Source organism: Trachypithecus francoisi, unplaced genomic scaffold (assembly GCF_009764315.1).
Source record: "Trachypithecus francoisi isolate TF-2019V2 unplaced genomic scaffold, Tfra_2.0 Contig00458, whole genome shotgun sequence".
NCBI lineage: Eukaryota > Metazoa > Chordata > Mammalia > Primates > Cercopithecidae > Trachypithecus > Trachypithecus francoisi.
This window is the reverse complement of record NW_022680655.1, coordinates 2,984-25,691: the sequence shown is the minus strand read 5'-3', so window position 1 is coordinate 25,691 and position 22,708 is coordinate 2,984. Positions and strand designations below refer to the sequence as shown.

General features: G+C 42.0%; 1 long non-coding RNA gene across 1 annotated transcript; it reads left to right on the top strand.

The window, feature by feature from the left end:
• Positions 1-639: 639 nt before the first annotated feature.
• On the top strand, positions 640-9,191 carry LOC117084201. Its single transcript, XR_004437342.1, has 4 exons — positions 640-928; positions 6,582-6,757; positions 8,883-9,001; positions 9,105-9,191. It is a non-coding gene; the product is annotated as an uncharacterized LOC117084201 (long non-coding RNA).
• Positions 9,192-22,708: the final 13,517 nt, after the last annotated feature.

Sequence of the window (22,708 nt, the reverse complement as noted above, 5' to 3'; positions counted from 1 at the left end):
GACTGTGACATAACTCTGGAACCAGAACCTTGGTGATGTGACTCTTCTCCTCTGCTGAAGCCATGCCCACACAAGGGGAAGTGACTTATCACTGGGCCCAGCACACAGGTGCTATAATTCTTCTGCCTGGTTTTTGTACCCAGGAGTCATTGTAATCTACCTCTGGGCCCATCATTTAAATGATGTGACTATCCTTTTCTCCCTGAGCCGTATTCATAGGGAAAATAGTGACACATCTGTGGATTCTCACCTAAATGATGTGAGTCTCTTGCCTGGGCTCACCTCTCAAGGGAAATGTGACATATTACTGGATCAGTCACCTAGGTGATGTGGCTCTGACAAAGGAGAAATCGTGATGTACCACTGTTTCCAGCACCTCAGAGATTTGACTCTCCTGTTTTCATGATCCCTGTATTAACTGTATGGTGACATATGGCTTGATCCAACACCTAGGTTATGTGACTCTCTGCTTCTTCCTGAGCCATGCCAAAGAAGAGGATTGTGACATATCACTGGATCCAGCACGTAGATGATGTAAATCTTTTCTTTTGCTGAGCCATGCATATTTTTGGTATTGTGACATGTCACTGGACCCAACGCCTACAGGATTGGATCAGAGGCTACTGAATAAGCCCTGCCCATAGGTGACCTTGTGACATATGTCTGCATCTATCATTTAAGTGATGTGACTCTTTTTCTGCCTGGAGCCTGCTCATAGAGAAGATTGTGACATATTGCTGCACCCACTAACCAGGTGATGTGTCTTTTCTGGCAGGTCTTTTCCCACAGTGAGCATTGTGAAATATCACTGGGCTCAGCCACCAGGTTATGTGACTCTTTTGCCTGTGCCTTGCTTCCAGGAAATATTGTGACATCCCTCATACTGCACCCAGGTGATGTGACTCTTCTGCTCATTTTCTACCTACAGGTGAGATTGTGACAAATATCCTGGCCCAACTTATAGGTGCTATGGTGATACCTGGAATCAGCCAATAGGGGAGATAGTGTCTCTTGTAGCATAGCTTAGGAAACAAGACCCTGGGCCTCCTCTTTGTATGAATGTCATAATGAATTACAAATCTTTAGTGTGTTCTATAAACTTTTTGGGTGGCACAAAGAGTGTCTTCACAGAGCTTAGCACACAGGTGAGATTGTTTCTAAACTGCACAAACTGCCAACTGTTATGATTGTCACCCTCACACATGGCAAAAGCCAACTAGTGAGGTCTTGAATCTTACAGGTGGGCATGTTTCAAAGTTGGAATTGTTACTGTCATATATTAACATTTGGCCACAATTAAGGTGGTGACTCATTAACAAATCCAGTGCATAGGCAGGTGAAGACTCTCCAGTCTAGACCCTGTTGACTAGAGAGTGAGGACTCTAATTTGAACCCTGCCAACTATACTCACACTTGAACTTAGCATCACAGGTATGACCATGGGTCTACAAAAGCAGAAAGGTCTCAGAGCAGACTGGGACTTTTATGCACACTCTATAAAGCCCTCAAGTGGTGCAGAAAGTGTTCCAACAGAGCCCAGCACACAGGTGAGATAGTGACATTCATATGCACACTCAGTCAACAGTAAAGATTGTCATTCTCTCTCATGAAACAGCCAATGATTGAGCTTCTGAATCTGACTCAAAGGGAGTCAAAAGTCAGAAAATTGACTATCATACCTGGATCCCATTCACAGGTGGGAAGGTGAGTCTCAGATTCAACACAAGTCTGAGGCTGTGACTTCACTAAGGAGATACGGGTCACACGAGGAATGAAGGGTTTTATGGACAGACTGTTCTACCACTTTGATTGTGACTCCTTTACTTAGGCCCAACATACATGAGCTATTGAATTTTTTTTTTTTTTTTAAGATGGAGCCTCACTCTTTTTGCCCAGGCTGGAGTGCAGTGGCATGATCTTGGCCCACTGCAACCTCCACCTCCTGGGTTCAAGCAATTTTCCTGCCTCAGCCTCCTGAGTAGAGTAGCTGGGATTACAGACACCTGCCACCACACCTGGCTAATTTTTATATTTTTAGTAGAGACGGGGTTTCACCATGTTGGCCACCAAAGCTCAAACCCTTGACCTCAGGTGATCTGTCTGTTTTGGCCTCCCAAAGTGCTGGGATTACAGATATGAGCCACCACGCCTGGCCAGCTATTGAATCTTATACCATGAACCTAGATATATATGGGATTGTTAATCACATACCTAGACATTCCTGCAGGTGTGATTGTGACATAGATTCTTCCCATCACCTGAGTGATTTAACTCTACTCCCTGGGCCCAGCCCACAGCTGAAATTATAAAATTTCACTGAAACCAGCAATTAGGTGATGCAGCTGCATGCTCCTGCCTTAGCATTATCAAAAGGGAGCATTGTGACATATTGCTTGGCCTTGCATCCAGGTGATGTGAGTCTCTTCTGACTTCACATTGCCGACAGGGGGCATTGTCACATATCACTTGGCACCACATTCAGGTTATGTGACTCCCCTTCCTGTGCCCTGCCCATATGGGCCATTTTAACCTGTTGCTGAGTCCAATACCCAGGTGATGTAACTGTCTTGCCTGGCCCTGCCTACAAGGTTTTTTGTGATATATCTATGCACCAATCAACTTTGTGTTTTGATAATCCTCTTCTACCAATTCCTGCTCAAAAGAAGGATTTTGACAATAATTGGGACCAGCACCTAGCTGACATTACTCTATTCTTCTTTCAAGGTTCAGTTTGCAGGGGATATTGTGACATGTCACTGGGCTAACAGACAGGTGATATTCTTCTGCCTTGGCTCTTCCAAAATAAAGTATTTTTACATAGTGTTGTGCCCAGGACCACAGTGACTGAGTCTCCTACCTAGACCCTGCCCACAGACAGATTGTAACATATCTCTAGACCCATTAACTATTTGATGCGAGTCTCTTCTTTTACCCTGTCTTTTCCCACAAAACATATTGTGATGTATCTCTGGGCCCAGCACCTAGGCGATATGACTTCTTCTGCCTGGATCATGCCCATAGAAGGGAGAGTAACTTAACACCGGGCCTACCACAGACATGCTGAGATAATTCTGCCCGTTACTTGCCCACAGGATGCCTATGCCATATTTCTGGGCCCATCACCTAGATGATGGGACTCTCCTCTTCTTTCTGGGACCGGTACACAGTGGGAATTGTGATGCATCGTTTAGCTCAGCAGCTATAAGATGTGACTCTCTTCTCATGAGAACCCTCCCACTTGCGTAATTGCAACATATAATCTAGCCTAGTTTTAGGTTACTTGACTCTTCTCTTATTCCTGAGCCTTACATAGAATCAGCAACATCTCTGGGCTTCCCACCTAGGTGAGGTTACACTCCTCCCTGATCTCTCCCTTCAGGGAATATTATGACATACAGCTAGACCCAACACCTGGGTAATAAGACTCTTCTGTCTCTTGGGCTCTGTCCAAGAAGAAATTGGGATGTATTTCTAGGGTCGGTACCTAAGCTATGTGACTCTTCTCTCCTGCCTGGGCCCTGCATACATTGTTCATTTTGACATGTCACGGGCTCCAACACCTAGGAAATTGGCAATTTCTACCTGTGGTCTGCCCACGGGAGGCCTTGTGATGTATCTCTGCATCATGACCTAAGAGATATGACCCTTGTTTTTATCCTCCACTTTGCTGTCAGGGAAAATTGTGACATATCACTGGGCCTAGCAAGAAGGCGATGAGTTTCTTTTGCCTGCACCTTGCCCACAGAAAACAGTGGAACATATCCCTTGGCCTAGTACTAAGGTGATACTTCTTTTATCCCTGGTCCCTGGCCTCAGAAATGATCGTGACATAACCCTTTCCCAGCACTCAGGTGATATGACCATCCTGCTCACTGTCTACTGACAAATGGGATTGTAACATACATCTTGGCCTGGCTTACAGGTGCAATAGTGACTCTCATACCAGTCACCAGGAGAGATACTGTCTCTTATAACTAAGCTTAGAGAAATGGGTAAAATCCTGAGTCTCCTTTTTGTAGGAAGGTCATAGAGAATTTCCACTCCCTCACATACTGTATAAAGTCCTCAGGTGATACACAGAGTGTCTTTACAGGGCCCAGCACACAGGTAAGATTGTTTATCTTGTGTGCACACCCCACCAATTATTAGGATTATTGCATTCATGCAAGGACACGGTTTACTGGTGAGGTCTTGAACTTCATACATGGACGCAGTTTACAGTTGGAATTGTGACTGTCACATGTAAACATCCGACCACAGTTGAGATGGTGACTCATTCCTAAAACCATCTCATAGACAATTGAGGAATCTTCTCTCTGGACCAAGTCAATTAAAGAGATGTTGACTCTCATACGTGGGCTTTAGGGCCATGGGTACAATCACGGGTTCATACCAGCATGGAGGTCTCAGAGCAAATTCTGACTCTCATGCATAGCGTATAAAGCCCTTGAATGGTAGAGAGACTGTCCTCACAGGGCCCAGCACACAGGTAATATTGTGACACTCTTATGCACAGATAGCCAATAGTAAATATTGTCATCCTTCCACATGAGCACAGCCCACTGTTGAGGTCTGAATCTCCCACCCAGAGGCAATGGGAGGTTGAAGAATTAACTCTTTTTTTTTTTTTTTTTTTTGAGACGGAGTCTCGCTCTGTCACCCAAGCTGGAGTGCAGTGGCCAGATCTCAGCTCACTGCAAGCTCTGCCTCCCGGGTTCACGCCATTCTCCTGCCTCAGCCTCCCGAGTAGCTGGGACTACAGGCACCCGCCACCTCGCCTGGCTAGTTTTTTGTATTTTTTAGTAGAGACGGGGTTTCACCGTGTTAGCCAGGATGGTCTCGGTCTCCTGACCTTGTGATCCGCCCGCCTCTGCCTCCCAAAGTGCTGGGATTACAGGCTTGAGCCACCGCGCCCGGCCGAAGAATTAACTCTTATATGTGTATCTGATCCATAGAGGGATTGGTTACTCTCAGACCAAGATTCCCCAGAGCTATGAGGCTGTGGTTTCAATAAGGGGACACAGTCTTCAGGAGGGATCTTCAGGAGGGATTGGGTCTTTTTTGTACAAATTCAGTCCATTGTTGATATTGTGACTTAACCAGGTACTTAAACCAAACCTACAGAAGGTGTTGACTCTTACAATACCTGAAACTGGGACATGTGTGGGATTATTAATTTCATTTCAGGATCTTCCTGTAGGTGTGATTCTAATGTATGCCCAGAATCTGAGTGATTTGACTTCCCAGCCTTGGTCCAGCTCCCAGTAGGGATTATGGCATATCACTTGACCAAGCACTTAGCTGATGTGACCTATTCTCCTGCCTTGGCTCTGCCCATAGAGGGCATTGTGATGCACTGTCAGGCCCTGCACCCAGGTTATGTGATTTCTGCCTGTGCCCTGACCACATTGGCCATTTTGACATATTGCACTGCCCAACACTCAAGTGATGTTACACTTCTGCCTGTGCCCTTCCTACAGGGGATATTGTGAAATATCTCTGTGCCCATCATCCATGTATGTTGACTCTCTTCTTCAGCATGGATTCTGCTCACAGGGAGATTGTGACATATCTGGGCTCAGTACTCAGCTGATATGATACTTCTCTTTATTATTATTATTATTATTTTTTTGAGATGGAGTCTAGCTCTGTCACCCAGGCTGGAGTGCAGTGGCATGATCTTGGCTCACTGCAACCTCCACCTCCTGGGTTCAAGCAATTCTTCTGTCTCAGCTTGCTGAGCAGCTGGGACTACAGGTGCCTGCCACCACACTTGGTGTATTTTGTATTTTTAGTACAGATGAGGCTTCACCTTGTTGGTCAGGCTGGCTTCGAACTCCTGATCTCAGGTGATCCACCCTCCTCAGCCTCCCAGAGTGCTGGGATTACAAGCATGAGTCACGGCGCCCGGCCAAGGCTCCCCTTTTTCCTATGTTCTGCTCACACAAAAGACAGTGGCCCAGCACAAAGTTGATAGGAGTCTCTTGCCTGGACCCTGTTCACAGGGGGCATTGTGAAATATCTCTGGGCCCATCAACTATTTGATGTAAGTCTTCTCTGTTACCTGGGCTTTACCTATGGAAGACATTGTGACATATCACTGGGCCCAGCACCCAGGTGCTGTGGCACTCCTGCCTGGTCCCTGCCCACAAGTGTCATTGATATATATCTTTGGTCCCAACATGTAGATGGTATGACTCTTTATTCTGGGACCTGTACACAGTGGAGATTGTGACATATCGCTAACCCCAGCATTTAACGTGATGTGACTCGCCTCTCATGCCTAGTCCCTGCCCACTGGGATTATGACATATATCTTGGTGCAACTCCTAGGTTATGTGATTCTCCCCTTTTCCATGATCCCTACTCATAACATGCATTGTGACATACGCCAGGTTTTCTCACCTAGGTTATGTGACTTTCTTGTCTTTGCCCTTCCATCAGGGAGCATTGTGATATATTGGTAGGCCCATTATCTGGGTGATGTGACTCTCCTCACCTGCCTGTGCACCACCAAAAGGAGACATAGTGACAAATCTTTGAACCAATTTTCTACATAATGTGCCTCTTCTCTGTTGCAGGAGACATGCCCAAAACAGGGATTGTGGCATATCTCTGAGCCCAGCACCCAAATGTTGTGACTCTCCTGCCTGAGGTGTACCTAGAGAAAATATAATATGTCACTAGGCCCTGCATACAAGTGATCTGATTCTCCAACCTGGGCCTTGTGCATAGGGGAGATTGAGACATATTCCAGGTAAAAAATTCAGGTGATGTTACTCTCATTTCTTAGCCTTTCCCAGCGGTAACATTGTGAACTATAACGTGGTCCAGGACACAGATGAGATTTTTATTCTTGTGTGCATTCCCAGACAACAGTTACTATCATCACTATAACACATGGACAAAGACCACTGTTGAGGTCCTGAATCTTATATGTGAACACATCAACAGCTGGAATTGTGACCGTCATACATATTTCTTGTCAGAAGTGGAATGGTGACTCATTTCTGGATTCAGCTCACAGGAATGGTGACAACTCTCATACCTGGACCAACCAATAAGAGAGATGTTGGCTCTGGTAGCTAGGCTTAGGAGTCTGGGTCTTTTACTTGTAAGAAAGTAACAGAAGATTATGACACTTACACACATGGTATAAAGCTCTTGGGGAATACAGAGGGTCATTACAGGGCCCAGTCCACATGTGAGATTGTAACTCTCCTATACACACCTAGCCAACAGTTTGAATTGCCACCCTCACACACAGACTGAGCCCATTGCTGAGGTCCTGAATCCACACATGAACCTATTCCACCGTTGAAACTTACTCATATGTGGATTCAGCCACAGGATGGATGGTGACAATTTCTGAACCCAACTCACTTGCACAATGAACCCAGCCAATAGAAAATGTGTTGACTCTTAGGCTTATGGCAAGAGGCAAGGTTTTGGGTTTCTCACTTGTATGAAGGTCACAGAAAATTATCAAACTCACTCATATTGTATAAGGCCCTCAGGTAGTACAGAGAGTGTCATTACATAACTCAGCACAAAGTGGAGATTGTGACTCTCAAATGCACACCCAGCCAAGAATAAGAATTGTGATCCACACACATAGACAGAACCCAATGGTGAGGTCTTGAATCTCACTCTCAGATGAGTCCACAGTTTGCATTTTTAATGTCATGTGTGGATCCAGCCACAGGTAAGAGGGTGACTCATTTCTGAACCCAACTAAGAGGCACAGTCATGATTTTCATACTTGGACCCAGCAATATGAGAGGTGTTGACTCTCATACCTGGACTTAGGAAAAGAGGTAAGATTGTGAGTTTATACAGCACTAGTGTCTCAGAGGGGATTGTGACTCTCACCCAAACAATGTAAAGCCCTATGGAGGTGAAGAGAGTGTCATAAGAGGACCCAGAACACAACTGAAATTGTGATTCTTATGTGCACTTCCAGCCCACAGTAAAAAGTGTCACCCTCTCACATGAATACAGACCACTGACGAGCTTCTGAATTTTACATCTGGAGGCAGTTGAAAAGTGGACTTGTGATTCTTACTTGTGGATTTTGTCCACAGGTAGATGATGACTCTAGGATCAAGGTTCATCACACCTGTGAGGCTTTGACTCTGACACCAGGACACAGCCTGCAGGTGGGATTGGGACTCTCATGCATGGATTCAGTCCATCATTGAGACTGTGACTCATGTACTTGCATGCAACTCACAGGAGGTGTTGACTCTTACCTGAAGCTGGGACATGTGTGAAATTGTAAATCTTAGCCCTGGACCTTCCCACAAGTGTTGTTGTGACATATACTTCAGCCTAGCACCTGAGTAATTTTACTTCCCTGCCTGGGCCCAGCCCTCAGAGGGGACTGTGACAGATACCTGGGTCAAAAACCTAAGTGATATGGCTCTTATGCTTGAGCCCTACCCACAGAGGGTGTTGTAAAATGTCACTGGGCCCAGCACTTAGGTCATGTGACTCTTATTTTCCGCCAGGGCCCTGGCCACAGAGCCATTATGAGATACCACTGAGTCCAGCACCTCAGTGATGTTACCGTATGGCCTGGGCCCTGCCCACAGTAGGTACTGTGACATTCCTCTGAACTCACTACCTAGGTGATGTAACTGTCCTCTTTTGCCTGCATTCTGTCCCCCCAAAATGGACTGTGACATACCACAGGTCTTAGCACTTAGGTGATATGATTCTCCTCTTCTGCCTGGACTCTGGCCACAGGGGAGATTGAATCATTTTACTGAGTCCAGATTGCAGGTGATGTGACCCTCCATCCTAGGCCCTGCCCACAGGAGGTATTGTGATATATCTCTCTGGCCATAATTCAGGTGCTCTGACTCTTCTATTCTCTCTAGGTCATGCCAATTGAGGGGGATTGTGACATATTTTTGGACCAGCACAAAGGTAATTTAAAACTCCTGCCAGGCCATTCCCATAGAAGGCATTGTGACATATCACTGGTCACAGCACACAGGTAATTTAACTCTCCTTCCTGGGCCCTGCCCACAGCGGGATATTGTAACATATCTTTAGCTCAGCACTTAAAATACATGACTCTCCTAGCTTCTTTTCCACAGGTGAGAATTTCACATATTAACTGCACCCAGCACACAGATGATACTGTGACTCTTGTATGCTCATCCAGTCAACAGTTATGAGTGTCACTCTCACACATGGACAGAGACCTCTAGTAAGGTCCTGCATCTTGTACATGGACACAGTCCACAGTTGGAATTTTGACTGTCATATGTAGATCCAGCCACAGGTGTGATATTAGCTCACAGGCACAGTGATGACTCTTATAACTAGACCCAACCAATAAAATACATGTTGACCCTTATAGCTAGGATTAAGGAAACTGGTAGGGTCCTGAGTCTCCTACCTGTATGAAAGTCACAGAAGATTATGACCCTCATGCATACTGTACAAAGCCCTCTGGTGTACAGAGATTCATTACAGGGCCCAGCACACAGGTGAGATTGTGACTTTGTTATGCAGACACCGCTGACGGTATCATCACCCTAACTTATAAACAGAGCCCACTGGTGAGGTCCTAAATTACACAAACTGACACAGTTCACAGCTGGGATTGTGACTGTGATATTGAAATCTGATCACAGGTGAGATGGTGACTCATTTCTGGATCCAGCTTAGAAAACGGTGATGGCTCTTCCACCTGGACTCAGCCAAATGGAGAAATGTTGACTCTGTTAACTAGGCTTAGGGCAGCACATAAGGTTCTGGGTCTCCTGCTTGCATAAAGGTAGCAGAGGATTATGATACTATGCATATTGTACAAAGTCCCCCATTGGTCCTGAGAGGGTCATAACAGGGTCTAGCACACAGGTGAGACTGTGACTCTGGTTTGCACATATGCAGAGTAAGGATTGTCAACCTCCTACATGGACACAGCCCACTGTTGAGATTCTGAATCTCACAACCAGAGCAGTCAAAAGTGGGAATTGTGACTCTCACAGGTGGATGTGGTCCACAGGTGAGATGATGACCTCAGACCAGGAGGCAGCACACCTGGAGGCTGGGACTCCTCTACCGAGACGCAGTCTGCAGGTGTGACTGGGGCTGTCATGCACAAATCCTGTCCACCCTTGAGATTGTGACTCACTGACTGAGACCCAGTTCACAGGAGGAGTTCACTCAGATACACAGAGCCGGAACATGTGTGGGATTGTAAATCTTATCACTTAACATTTCTGCAGGTATGATTGTGATATATAGCTTTGCCCAGCACCTGAGTATTTTAACTCTCTTGCCTGAGCCTGGCATACAGTTAGGATCTTAACATATACCTGGGCCTAGCACCTAGGTAGTGTGGCGTTTTTGGGGGGCCCTGTCCTCAGGGATAGCTGTTCCTTATGACTAAGTTCAGAACCTAGTGATGTGACATTTCTCTATTGTCTTGGCCCTACCTGCAAAACAAAATTATATCACTGGGCCCAGCACCTAGGTAATGTGCTTCTCCTCTTTTCATGGGCCCTGTTCACAGTGGGCCTTGTGACATATACATGAGCCCTGCTCAAAAGCATGATGATGACTCTCATACATAAACCCAGCCAATAAAAGTGATTTTTTACTCACATAGTAAGGCATAGGGCAACACATAAGGTCTTGTGTCTCTTACTTGTACAAAAGTCACAGAACATGATAAGCCCACCCATATCTCATATAGTCCTAAGATAGTACAGAGAGTGCTGATACAAGGCTCACCTGAAGGTGAGATTGTGACTTTCCTGTGCACATCTAGCTGACCATTAGAATCATCACATTCAAACATGGAGAGAGCCCACTGGTGACCTAAATTTTACATGCAGATGCAATCTGCAGTTAGAGTTGTAACTGTCATATAGGCGTTTGGCCACAGGTAGGATGGTGATTCATTATTGCACCCAGCTCACAGACATGATAATGAATCTTGTATCTGGAATCAGCAAAAAGAAGAGATATTCATTCACATAGCTAGACTTAGGGCAAATGGTAAGGTCCTGGTTCCCCTACCTATATGAGGGTCACAGACGATTGCTACACATGCTTATAATACAAAGCCCTTGGACGGAGAGTGTCATAGCAGGACCCAGCACACAGGTGAGATTGTGGCTCTCTTAAACACACCCAGCCAGCAGTTAGGATTGTCACCCTCAAACATGAACAGAGCCTACTGGTGAGGTCTGGAATTTAAAGTGGAAACACGGTCCAGAATTGGAATTACGAATGTCATATGTGGATCTGGCCACAAATTTTTGGACACATTTTTGAACCCAGCTCACAGTCACAGGGATGACTCTCATACCTGGACCCAGCCAACAGGAGAAATGTTGACTCTCAGGCTTAGGGCAATGGGTAAGATCGTGGGCTTCTATCATCACTAAGGTCTTACAGGAAATCTCAATTCTTACGCATACTGCATAAAGCCCTGGGGTGGTATGGATTGTGTCATAACAGGGCTCAGCACAAGTGGGATTGAGACCCTTGTACGCACAGGCAGCCAAGAGTAAGAATTGTCACCCTCTCACATGGACATAGCCCACTGTTGAGGCTCTGAATCTCACATTCAGGGGTATTCGGAAGTTGGAATTGTGATTCTCATAGGTGGATCGGATTCACAGGTAGGATGGTGACAGGTAGGATACAGTTGGGATTGTATCCTCAGACCAAAATGTATCACACCTATGAGGCAGTGACTGTCCCACTGAAACACTGTCCAGAGTTGGGGTTGGCTTTCTTAGGCACTGATCTAGTCCATGGTTAAAAATGCGATTCACATTCTTGAACACAACTCACAGGAGTACTTGACTCTCATGCCTGAAGCTGGGACAAGTGCAAGATTGTCAATCTTATGTCTCTATCTTCCCATGGGGTGATTGTTACATAAATCTTTGCCAGAGAACTGATGAATTTCACTCTCCTGCAGAAGCCCATTCTATAGTTGAGATTTTGACATATATCTTGGCCAAGTACCTAGAGTATCTGATGCTCCTGCCTGGGCTCTGTCCTCAGGGGGGATTGTGACGTGTCTCGGGCCATATATGTAGGTTATGTGCCTCTCCAATCCTGCCTAGGCTGTTCCCACAAAAGGCATTGTGACATACCTGAACCCATCACCTATGTGATTTGACTCTTTTTTCCCCCTGGGCCTTCCCCTCAGTGGGAATTGCGACATATCACTGGGCCCATCATTTCAGTGATATGATTTTTGTGCTCTGCTTTGACCCTGCCTACAGGAGGATTGTGACATATAAACTAGACCCAGCACATGGGTGATGTGACTCTTATTTCCTGCCTGTGTTCTGCCAACAGAATAGATTGTGACATATAGCTGGGTCAACCACCCGAGTGATGTGACTCCTGCCTACAGTGGCCATTTGTGACACATCTTCCTGCGTCCTGTTTATGAGTAGAATTGTGACATATCTTTGGTCAAGCCCCAAAGTGATGTGACTCTCTGATTTCTGTACACAGGAGGTATTGTGGCATATATCTAGGCCGAGTTTAGAGGTGTGTGTAATGATAGCCCTTATATATGGACCCAGTCAATAGGGGAGATTTGGCTTCTGTTTTCTAGGCTTAGGGCAATGGGTAAGTTCTGGGTGAAGAAGCATGAGGTTCAGGGTGAAGAAACGTCACATAAGATTGTGACACTCAAGCATATTCTCTAAAGCCCTTGTGTGGCATTTAGAGTTTAGTTACAGGATCCAGTACCCACATGAAATTATTACTCTCATAGGCAAACGCAGCTGACAACAGGGTTGTCACCCTCACACATGGACAGAGCCCACTGGTGACGTCCTAAATCTCACAGGCATAGTCCACAATTGGATTTGTGACTTTCATTTGTGTCCTGGGACAGTTGATATGGTGACTTATTTTTGATATGGAGGCAGCTTACAAGCACTGTGATGACTGTCATAAATATATCTGACCAATAAGAGAGATGTTGACACATACCTGGTAATAGAACAATGGGTACGATCATTGGTTCATACCAGCATGAAGGTCTCAAAGCTGATTGTGACTATTACTCATACCATATAAAGCCCTTGGTTGGTACAGAGAGTGTCATAACAGGACCCAGGACACAGGTGAAATTGTGACTTTCCTATGCACACTCAGCCAACAGTAAACATTGTCACCCTCCCACATGGAAACTGTCCACTGTTGAGGCTGTGAACCTCACATGTGCAGGTAGTCGAAAGTTGGAATTGTGACTCATGAATACATCTGGTCCACAGGTAAGGTAGTGACTCAAAGACCAGGATTCAGCATGCTGTGAGGCTGTGACTCATACACTGAGAAATTTGTGTTTAGAATTGTGGCTCTCATGCAGGGATATAGCCCATTATTAAGACTGTGACTCATGTACTTAGATCCAACTCACAGGAGGTCTTGACTTTCATACCTGGAGCCAGAAAATGTGTGAAAGTTTAAATTTTCTTTCTGGACATTTTTTGCTGGTGTGATTGTGACATATACCTTTGTCCAGCACTTGAATTATTTGACCCTCCTGCCAGGCAAAAGCCCACAAATGGAATTGTGACATATACCTGAGCCCACCATGTAAGTTATTTTACTCCCTTGCATAGGTCCTCAGGGGAGATTGTGATATATCACTGGGCCCATCACCAAGGTTAAATGATCGTCTTCTTTTGCCTGGGCCTGCCAACACAGAGAGTTATGGCATATAAGTGGACCCATCACTTAAGTAATGTGACTCTACTTTTCTACCTGGGCCCTGCTTCAGTGTGGGTTGTGACAGATCACTGAGCCATGCACTCAAATGAGGCATTGTGACATATCGGTGGGCCCATCAACTAAGTATTATGACTCTCCTTTTCTGCTTGGGCCCTGTACACAAGGTGGATTGTGACATATTATTGTTATGATACTGTGCCCTGCACACAGGCAATGTAACTTTTCTGCCTGAACCCTGCCCACAGGAGGCATTGTGACATACTGTTAGGCCCAGTTCCCAGGTCATGTGACTTTACTGCCATGGCCCTGCCCAGAGAGTGGATATTGACATCTTTTTGGTCCAGCATTCAGGTGATCTGATTGTCTTGCCTGTCCCCTTCTCACAGGTTAAATTTCAACCCATGTTTTTTTCCCAGCTCACGGGCATTATGACCATGCTCATATAGAAAACCAGCCACTAGGAGTCATTTTGACTCTGTTAGCTAGACTTTGAGTAGTGGGTAAAGTCTTCAGTCTCCTACATTTAGAAGGATAATAGAAGTTGATAAAATGTAAGCATATTCTATAAATACTTTGAGTAATACAGACAGTGTAATAAGGGCCCAGCACAGAGTGAGATTGTGACTCTCATAGGCATACCAAGCCAACAATTAGGATCATCACTTCCAAACAAGAAAGCAGCACATTGGTGAGGTCCTGAATCTCACATGCAGGTGCAGTCCACAGTTAAAATTCTGATTGTCACATGTAGATCTGAGAACAGGTTGAACAGTGACTAATTTCCAGACTCACCTCAGAGGCATGGTGATGACTTGCATACCCGGATCTAGCCATAGGAGATCTGTTGACTCTCGTAGGTAGCCTTAAAGCAATGGGTAAGGTTCTGGGCTTTCTACTTGTATGAAGGTCACAGAAGATTACAAAACTCACGCATATCGTACGACTCCTTGGGTGGTACACAGAGTGTCATAACAGACCCCAGCACAAAGTTAAAATTGTGATTCTTATAGGCATACCCAGCCAACAGTGAGGGTTGTCCCTCTCACACATGAACAGAGACCACTGGTGAGGTCCTGCATATGGCACATGCATGCAGTCCTCAGTTGAAATTGTGTTGTTCAGACTCGTCCATCACTGGGTGCTGGGTTCATGGTATATGCATTTTGTAAACATTTATAAAGGTGTTATTTTATAATATATGTGTTTTTATGTGTGTAAAATTAAAAACATAATTTTTGATTTTTCTATGTATCTCGTATATTTCTTCCACAATCAATTTTTGTCACATACTTTACTGGAAAATAGATAATTTCATCTAACTTTTCCAATGTAATGTCAGGACATTTAAAAAATATATTATGTTTGAATCTTGAATGTATCTCTAAATATCCTCTTTTGTCTTTTGTAAAATTTTTATTCCCCTTGAAATAGTTTATCTGCTTTATTATTACATTCAAAGAACAGCACTAATTTTACTCACATGTTATTATCCCTGAGTAACAAACGAGTCAGAGAAGTTGAGAAACTTGCCCAAGGTTACACAGGTACTCTGAGCCTGTTCTTCTAACCATTGAACACATGGTGTCATCCGGGAAGCACACATGCAATACTATTTCTACAGGTCCATAGAATCACATATACACATGCAAATTTGTGTAAAGATAAAATGAACTTATACAGTGTTTACCTGCAGAAAAGGCACTGGTTGAAGATCTAGAAGGTCATATAGAAGAAGCCTTCTCTGTTTTGATTGTTTTGTTGTTTTTGCAGAGATAAGGTCTTGCTATATTTTCTAGGCTGACCTCAGTCTCTTTGGCTCAAGCAATCCTCCTGCTTCAGACTCTCAAAGTGCTCTCTCATATTTTTATAAGACTTATTGGGTCAAGTGTGCTGACTCATGTCTGTAATAGCAACATTTTGGCAGGCCAAGGGGAAAAGATTGTTTGAGTTCATGAGTTTAAGACAAGACTGGGCAACATAGTGAGACCTTATCTCAACTAAAAATAGAAAAAAATAGCTGGGCACAGTGACTCATGCCTGTAATCTCATCACTTTGGGAGGCTTTTTCTTCAATGATTAAAAACAAATCTTGGTGTCTGGCAGCCAGGCATAGCCAGGTAAGGTGAGGGCAGGAGGCAGAAACTTGCAATCCATGGGTTGCGTTGGCTTTTTCACTTTTTTCTCCCCAACTACACAGAAAATTTCTTCAGTGTTTGATCTTATGCATCTTTGAATCTAAACATCTCATTCTTTGCCTTATACATATTAAAAATGTATTCACAGTTCATAAAATGTAATATATCAAAAAAATTCTAAACAAAAACATTCTCTTTATAGAACCTAGTAATGCACCATAATTCCTTACAATTTGTATTAAGAATTACTAGTATAATGATGTTTTCTAACATGTAATAAGTACTTTTAGATGTTTAGCACTTGTGATATATTCTAAAAACCTTCTCAAAATTAACCTGGGACTCTAAAGAATATGTATGGCCCAAACAGTTGTTTTCTTCCCAACACCAAGGAATGGCATACAAGGCTGTCTTCAAGTTGAGGACAGGTCATAAAGAAAAATTTTAAAAAGAGAAAAAAAAGTCTGCAAACTTGTTTCTACACATTGGTCTTATATGCATTTCTCCATCAATTATATTAATTCTGAATGAACCACATTACCTGAAGTGGTACAAACATTTGCTTCAAATTGTAGAATCCCCAGGAAACAGAAAGAAGCAAAAGCAAGCTCTCCCAAAGAAAGTCACATCTATTCCAGACCTTGATGAACCTTGCAAATTTTCCATTATGTGCAATGACTAGCAAGCAATCAAATATGACAAAGTTCACAATAAATAAGATAATGTGAAAGACACCAGCAAAAATATATAACAGAAACAAATCTGCAAAGACATCCAATATTAGAGTTATTGGACACAAAATGTCAAAAATAACTATGCTTACCATAGCTAAAAAAGACAAATGAAAGTATCTGCAAGAAAGAAGAAACTATATAAAGATTCTAAAAATAAGTTGTAAAATGAATAATACAATAACTAAAATAAAAACTAACCACATTTGAACTTATGTGTACAAGACAGAACCAGTAAACTAGATGCTACATCAGTAGAAATTAACACATATGCAACAAATATCAGTCTCAGAAAAATGTCTAGTAAGTATTCCAAGCATTCAAAACTTAAAACTGAAAAGCATAAAGTTGATAGCACTTAACCTTTCTCAAAAATAGAGTAGGTAAAAACACTGCACAACTCAATTCCTGAGTTAATATCAAAGCTTGACAGAGACAAAACAAGGAGAACTATAAACAATCTCATTCATAAAGACAATTTTTTTTTTGAGACTGTCTTGCTCTGTTGCCCAGGCTGGAGTGCAGTGGCCCAGTCTTGGATCACTGCAACCTCCACCTCCTGGGTTCAAGCGACTCTCCTGCCTCACCCTCCTGAGTAGCTGGGATTACAGGCACATGCCACCATGCCCAGCTAATTTTTGCATTTTTAGTAGAGATGGAGTTTTACTATGTTGGTCAGGCTGGTCTTGAACTCCTCACATCATGAGCTGCCAGTCTTGGCCTCCCACAGTGCTGGGATTACAAGCATGAACCACCACACCCAGCCAAGACAAAAATTTTTTAAACCAATTACAAATAAAGTAACTCTTTCTTTGTATAAAATGAATAAAACCATCTATAAGTTTATCTCAAGAGTATAGGATAAGTTGAACATTGTATAATCTATAGGTCTACATAAAATAGGCACAGAATAAGGGCTTGGTAATGTAACTAGAAATAAAATAATATTTTATTTTCTAAATATACAAGGTATTTGAAATAAAGTACAGCAAATGTACATAATAAACTACTGAATGTCATAATGTCTTTTAATGTCATAAACATAATAATTATGCTGGTGTTCAAGATTTTTGTTAAACATTGCATCCATGGTTTCAGCCAACAGGTTAAAATGAGAAATCATTATACAATTATGCTGCAGAACTAGTCAATAAACTAATAGCTAAACTATTGGTTCTACCTAGGTAGACTGGATCCTTGCAAAACAACTAACACAAAAATTGTGCATATGTATCGAGGATTTGAAACTTCTAGGAGAGGCCCGGCAGGGTGGCTCATGCGTGTAATCCTAGCATTTTGGAAAGCCGAGGTGGCAGATCATGAGGTGAGGAGTTCGAGAACAGCCTGGCCAATATGGTGAGACCCTGTCTCTACTAATAATACAAAAAGTAGCCGGGCGTGGTACCTTGGGAGGCTGAAGCAGAAGAATCGCTTGAACCTGGGAGGCAGAGGCTGAAGTGAGCTGAGATCACTCCACTGCATTCCAGCCTGAGTGACAGAGAGAGATTCTGTCTCAAAAACAACAAAACAAAACAAAACAAAACAAAACTTCTAGGAGAACATGAAGAATAATATTGTTATACTGTGGGAAAAAAACTTCTTAGACATCGCACAATATAAAAATTAGGCATAGGCTGGGAGCGGTGGCTTGTACCCGTAATCCTAGCATTCTTTGAGGCCCAGGCTAGCAGATCACTTCAAGTCGGGAGTTCCAGACTAGCCTGACCAACATGGTAAAACCCCGTCTTAATTAAAAACACAAAAATCAGCAGGGTGTGCTGTGCATGTCTGTTGTCCCAGCTATTAGGGAGGCTGAGGCATGAAGAGCACTCGAACCCAGGAGGCAAAGATTGCAGTGAGCTGAGGTTGCGCCATTGCACTCCACCCTGGGTGATAGAATGAGACTTTATCTAAAAAAAAAAAATGAATTAAAATATTTATGAATTAGACTATATCAATTTTAAGAATTTTTGATTATCAAAAACATAAAACATGTTTTAATAAAGATGGTGAAAAGGCAAACCATAACTGGGGGAAAATAGCTTAAAAACACATAGTACAAAAAATTAGTATTTAGAAAATATATATGTATGAATAAACAAGGAATGGAAAACATTAAAAGTAGGACAGATTGCAAGTCTTAAAGCACAAACTTATGAAAAATGCTAACTTCATTAGTAACTATGGAATAAAACTATAAATAATATGTCTTTCTAATTAACCATTTTGTCAAAAAATTATGTCTAGCAATTCTAAGAGTTGGTAAAAGATAGGCAGTAGTAATAAGTGTAGACACATCAAATGAAAAATGGCAATTGAGAATGTCACTTTCAATGTTTTAGTATTTGGACTTTTGGTTTAAAAAAAATGTAGTAAAATAGAGCTTTTGGTAAGCTTTCTGTAGCTTAACATTATAATCAGGAAAAAGGAACTTTAAAAATGTAAATAAACAAAAAGCCTACACCCCCCACCCCCCGAAAAAAACTAAGATCCAGCAGTGCATACATATTGATCCTTGTTTTGGGAGAGTATGAAACAGACCATTGTGTGAACTTTATACAGTTATTTTGCCACACTGGCATACTAATAAAAACTTTCTTTAATTTGAATGAACATGTCCACATCTTATAAATACTGCTTTGTACTATGAATAATAAATGTAAAAGTCCTTATTCTCAAGAGGATCCTGATTCTCAACTAAACATATATGGCAACCTATTCCTCTGTTTCTTCCAAACTGAAGCCTGATTAAGGCTTAAATATGGAGTGAGAGGGACTCAATAACAGAACATGTGAAACAAAAAAAAAAATGAGATAGGGTGGTCATTTCTAAGAATCAGCAATTGCCTGGGGTACCTCAATATAATGATATCTACTAGGAATCTTGCTGGGTAAAAATGAACATAAAAAGCTGAAAACACCATGACTTTGATTTGGTGGAATAGAGTCTCTGGAATTATACATAGTTGTGCTGAAAGTATTGAGCCAGAATGAAATGGAATATTTACAAACACGTTAGTATTCGTTCTATATCTTGTTACAGTAGCAGTACTTTTGTCTGTAATGTCAGCTTCCCCAAGCTACACATGCCATACACAAACTAAGCAAGTGTCTAATATGTTGTTTGCAGTTAGTTTCTAAATTTAACAACTTGCAATAATTTTATGAATTTCACTGAACTCTGTTTCATGTATAAATCTCACTAAAAGGCACGATTCAGTAGCTATTTCCCTCAGTCTTTTCTGGGATTTTCTGTTGCTTGTTTCCAAACCAACCTTATTTGAATCCTAGTCATTTCTAAAGCTCCCTATGTAATAATAGAAAGAGAGCAGAAATGAAGGCAAGTTACCCAAACAGTCCATGCCTAATATATTTGGTTCCCCAAATGAACCAAAAACCACACAAGCTAAACAACAGCGGTTTTAAAATTCAACCTCAATTTAACAGTAGTTGTCAAAACCATGTGCAAAAATTAGCAAAGTCACGATGTAGAAACCCTTAACCTGTTATTCAGAACAAATCATAAAATTCTTATTTTGGCATTTTTAGAAAAAATAAATACATTACATATGACAAAATATATCCACTCACTTATAATAAAATATTTTGAAATATATATGGTTTTAGTCTTATTCTTAAATACATATTATTTAGACAAGACTTTCAGTAAAAAATACTTATAGCTACTGTATATCAATTAAAACAGCTGTGGGAAAATAGTATTTTGGTTAATAATGAAGATCGAAGCTCCAATGATGTAAAGAATTTTTTCCTGGGCACACAGCTAATTACCCAAATCAAGCTGAAATATGATTGATTTAAAAATTTTAATTTTCCCACTGTTGACAATGTTGATATAACAGCTAAATCTTAGTCTCAGAGCTGGTAGTATGGAATAAATCAAGACAAGTACTATTGAGGAAGGATGGGTAGTCAAGAAAGTGACTATGTCTTTGGGATGCAGCAAACATGGCCATTATACAGTGGTTGCATATTGCCAATGCAATAAACCCCAGCATTTGCATTGTATTCCAGCTTATTCAAGCAAAGCTCTCTCCAATAGAGAAACTCCCCTGTAAAGAGCATGAACATTTTGATTTTACCTTTCCTCAAACTGACCTTTTACTCGTTTTAATAGTAAAAAGCAAATAGTAAAAATCTCTACTGTGAGTAGAGATTTAAGATGCTAGTGAGACCTGAAATATGAACAAGCATGTACAGCTACTGTGTCTATGCATCAAGAGGGCCACCCAGAACATGCTTACTACTAACACCACTTTCCACCTCTTTATAAATAATTACATAAGACTCCCATAAAGTCCCTCATTCCAGTCTTCGTTTTCTCATTACTGTAAGCAACCCGCCCTGAATCCCTTCTCTCTCAAGGTGTACTGGGTATTCTGCACCTAACTTTAAAAATAGTCCTACTCCTTTGCAATAAATTACTCTATGCTGCATCTTCTTTTTTGTTTGTCTCTTGTTTAAATTTTTTTGAAACTAAGACAACTGAGGTTTCACAAAAGCCATTAACAGTATCATGCTTTGTTTTGTATTTTTTATTGTTAACATTTTTTCTCTGATATGTCAATATTCACATTTTGAACACAGTCAACACTGCTAAATTGAAAAATTTAAATGACCACAAAATAATTTATCATAAAAGCATGTATATCTCTCATGTTTCACCTTCACCACACTTTCTATCTATTCAACTTTTTAAAAAATTTGACAGTCAAATACATATATCAAATTTAACATTTTATTTAATAATTTGAATTCAATTCTGAAATGATTTATGTGGAAGAATGTTGTTATATTTACTTCTGACCAAATTTGGCTTTCCAAACTAAGGTAAAACTAAAACATGTTTTCAAAGTTTTAAGGAACTTAACCTTACTAGCATCGAGAGAAGTTAGCTAGCGTGCCTTAGGTAGATAGCAAGGGAAGAGTTTATGGAGAGCCCCCAACCCACAGGTTAGTGCCTTATCCCCACATAACATAAAAAGCAGCTTGGAAAAAAAATATGCTCCAGGCACTATTAAGGGAACTAGTACAGGGGGTTGTGCCTGGACTTATGCCCTCGGATGCACAAGTAGGAGAACCTAAAGCCCATTTAGATAAAAATTTGCACACACCTCTGGCTTACTTAGATAAGGGAACAAGGCCTGACATAGAAATGTCTTTGTTCTTTGTACAGTGGGCTCCCAGAAAAAAGTTTTTTCTTTTTTTGTGGGCATGAATACAGTGGGTTTTGATGGGTTCCAGTGGACATTTTCTTTTCTTTTTTAACTGTGAGGAGTCTGGTCTTTATAAATTATTACTTCAGCCCTTGATTGGTCATGGGCAAAGGTCTTAGGCCAAGCTTTGGCTTCAGCTTCTAATAGGTTCTGGGCCAACCTGAGCAGCCTTTATGAATCGTTACTTCAGCCCCCGATTGGTCCCACGCCAAGGCCCCAGGCCAAGCTGAGTCACACATTATCTAAGACAGCTCACAAACTAAGCACAATTCTTTCCCATTCCAGTTTATAAAAACACTGCATCCCAGCTTTATAGTGGACAACCCATTCAGACCTCCCTCTCTGCTGGAGTAGGACTTTCTTCTTTTTGCATATTAAACTTTTTGCTCCAAAGCTCAACCTTGTGTCCACACTCCTTAATCTTCTTGAATGTAGCGCAAAGAATTCTGGGTATTATCTCAAAAAACAGAGGTAGTTACATCTTGGTGCATTGGTAAAACTACAACATATTTTGAGGTGTTGGCCAGGGAGAAAGGAATTCATCAAAAGCGTGATTAGGAGTCAGGCTTCTTGTCCTCAATTACTTTCTGAGGCTTCTTGTCCTAAGTTTTTCCTCTCAAAAACAACCTTGAAAACATTGACTCTGTTCTAATCCAGTTCCTTTCACGAAGGGCCTACCCACTGTGTGGAATTGAAAGGCGGTCTTAGGGCAACTGAAGGTTGCTGGCTGAGTCTATATCTCAGTGTTACCTAAAAGCCCTTGGACTGACTCTAGTCCCCAACAGCCAATGAGGGCATTGGCACAAGAACTTCTAGTCTTTTTTTTTTCCATTTCATTTTCTTCTTCTTTTTTTTTTTGTGGCTATCATTTCTC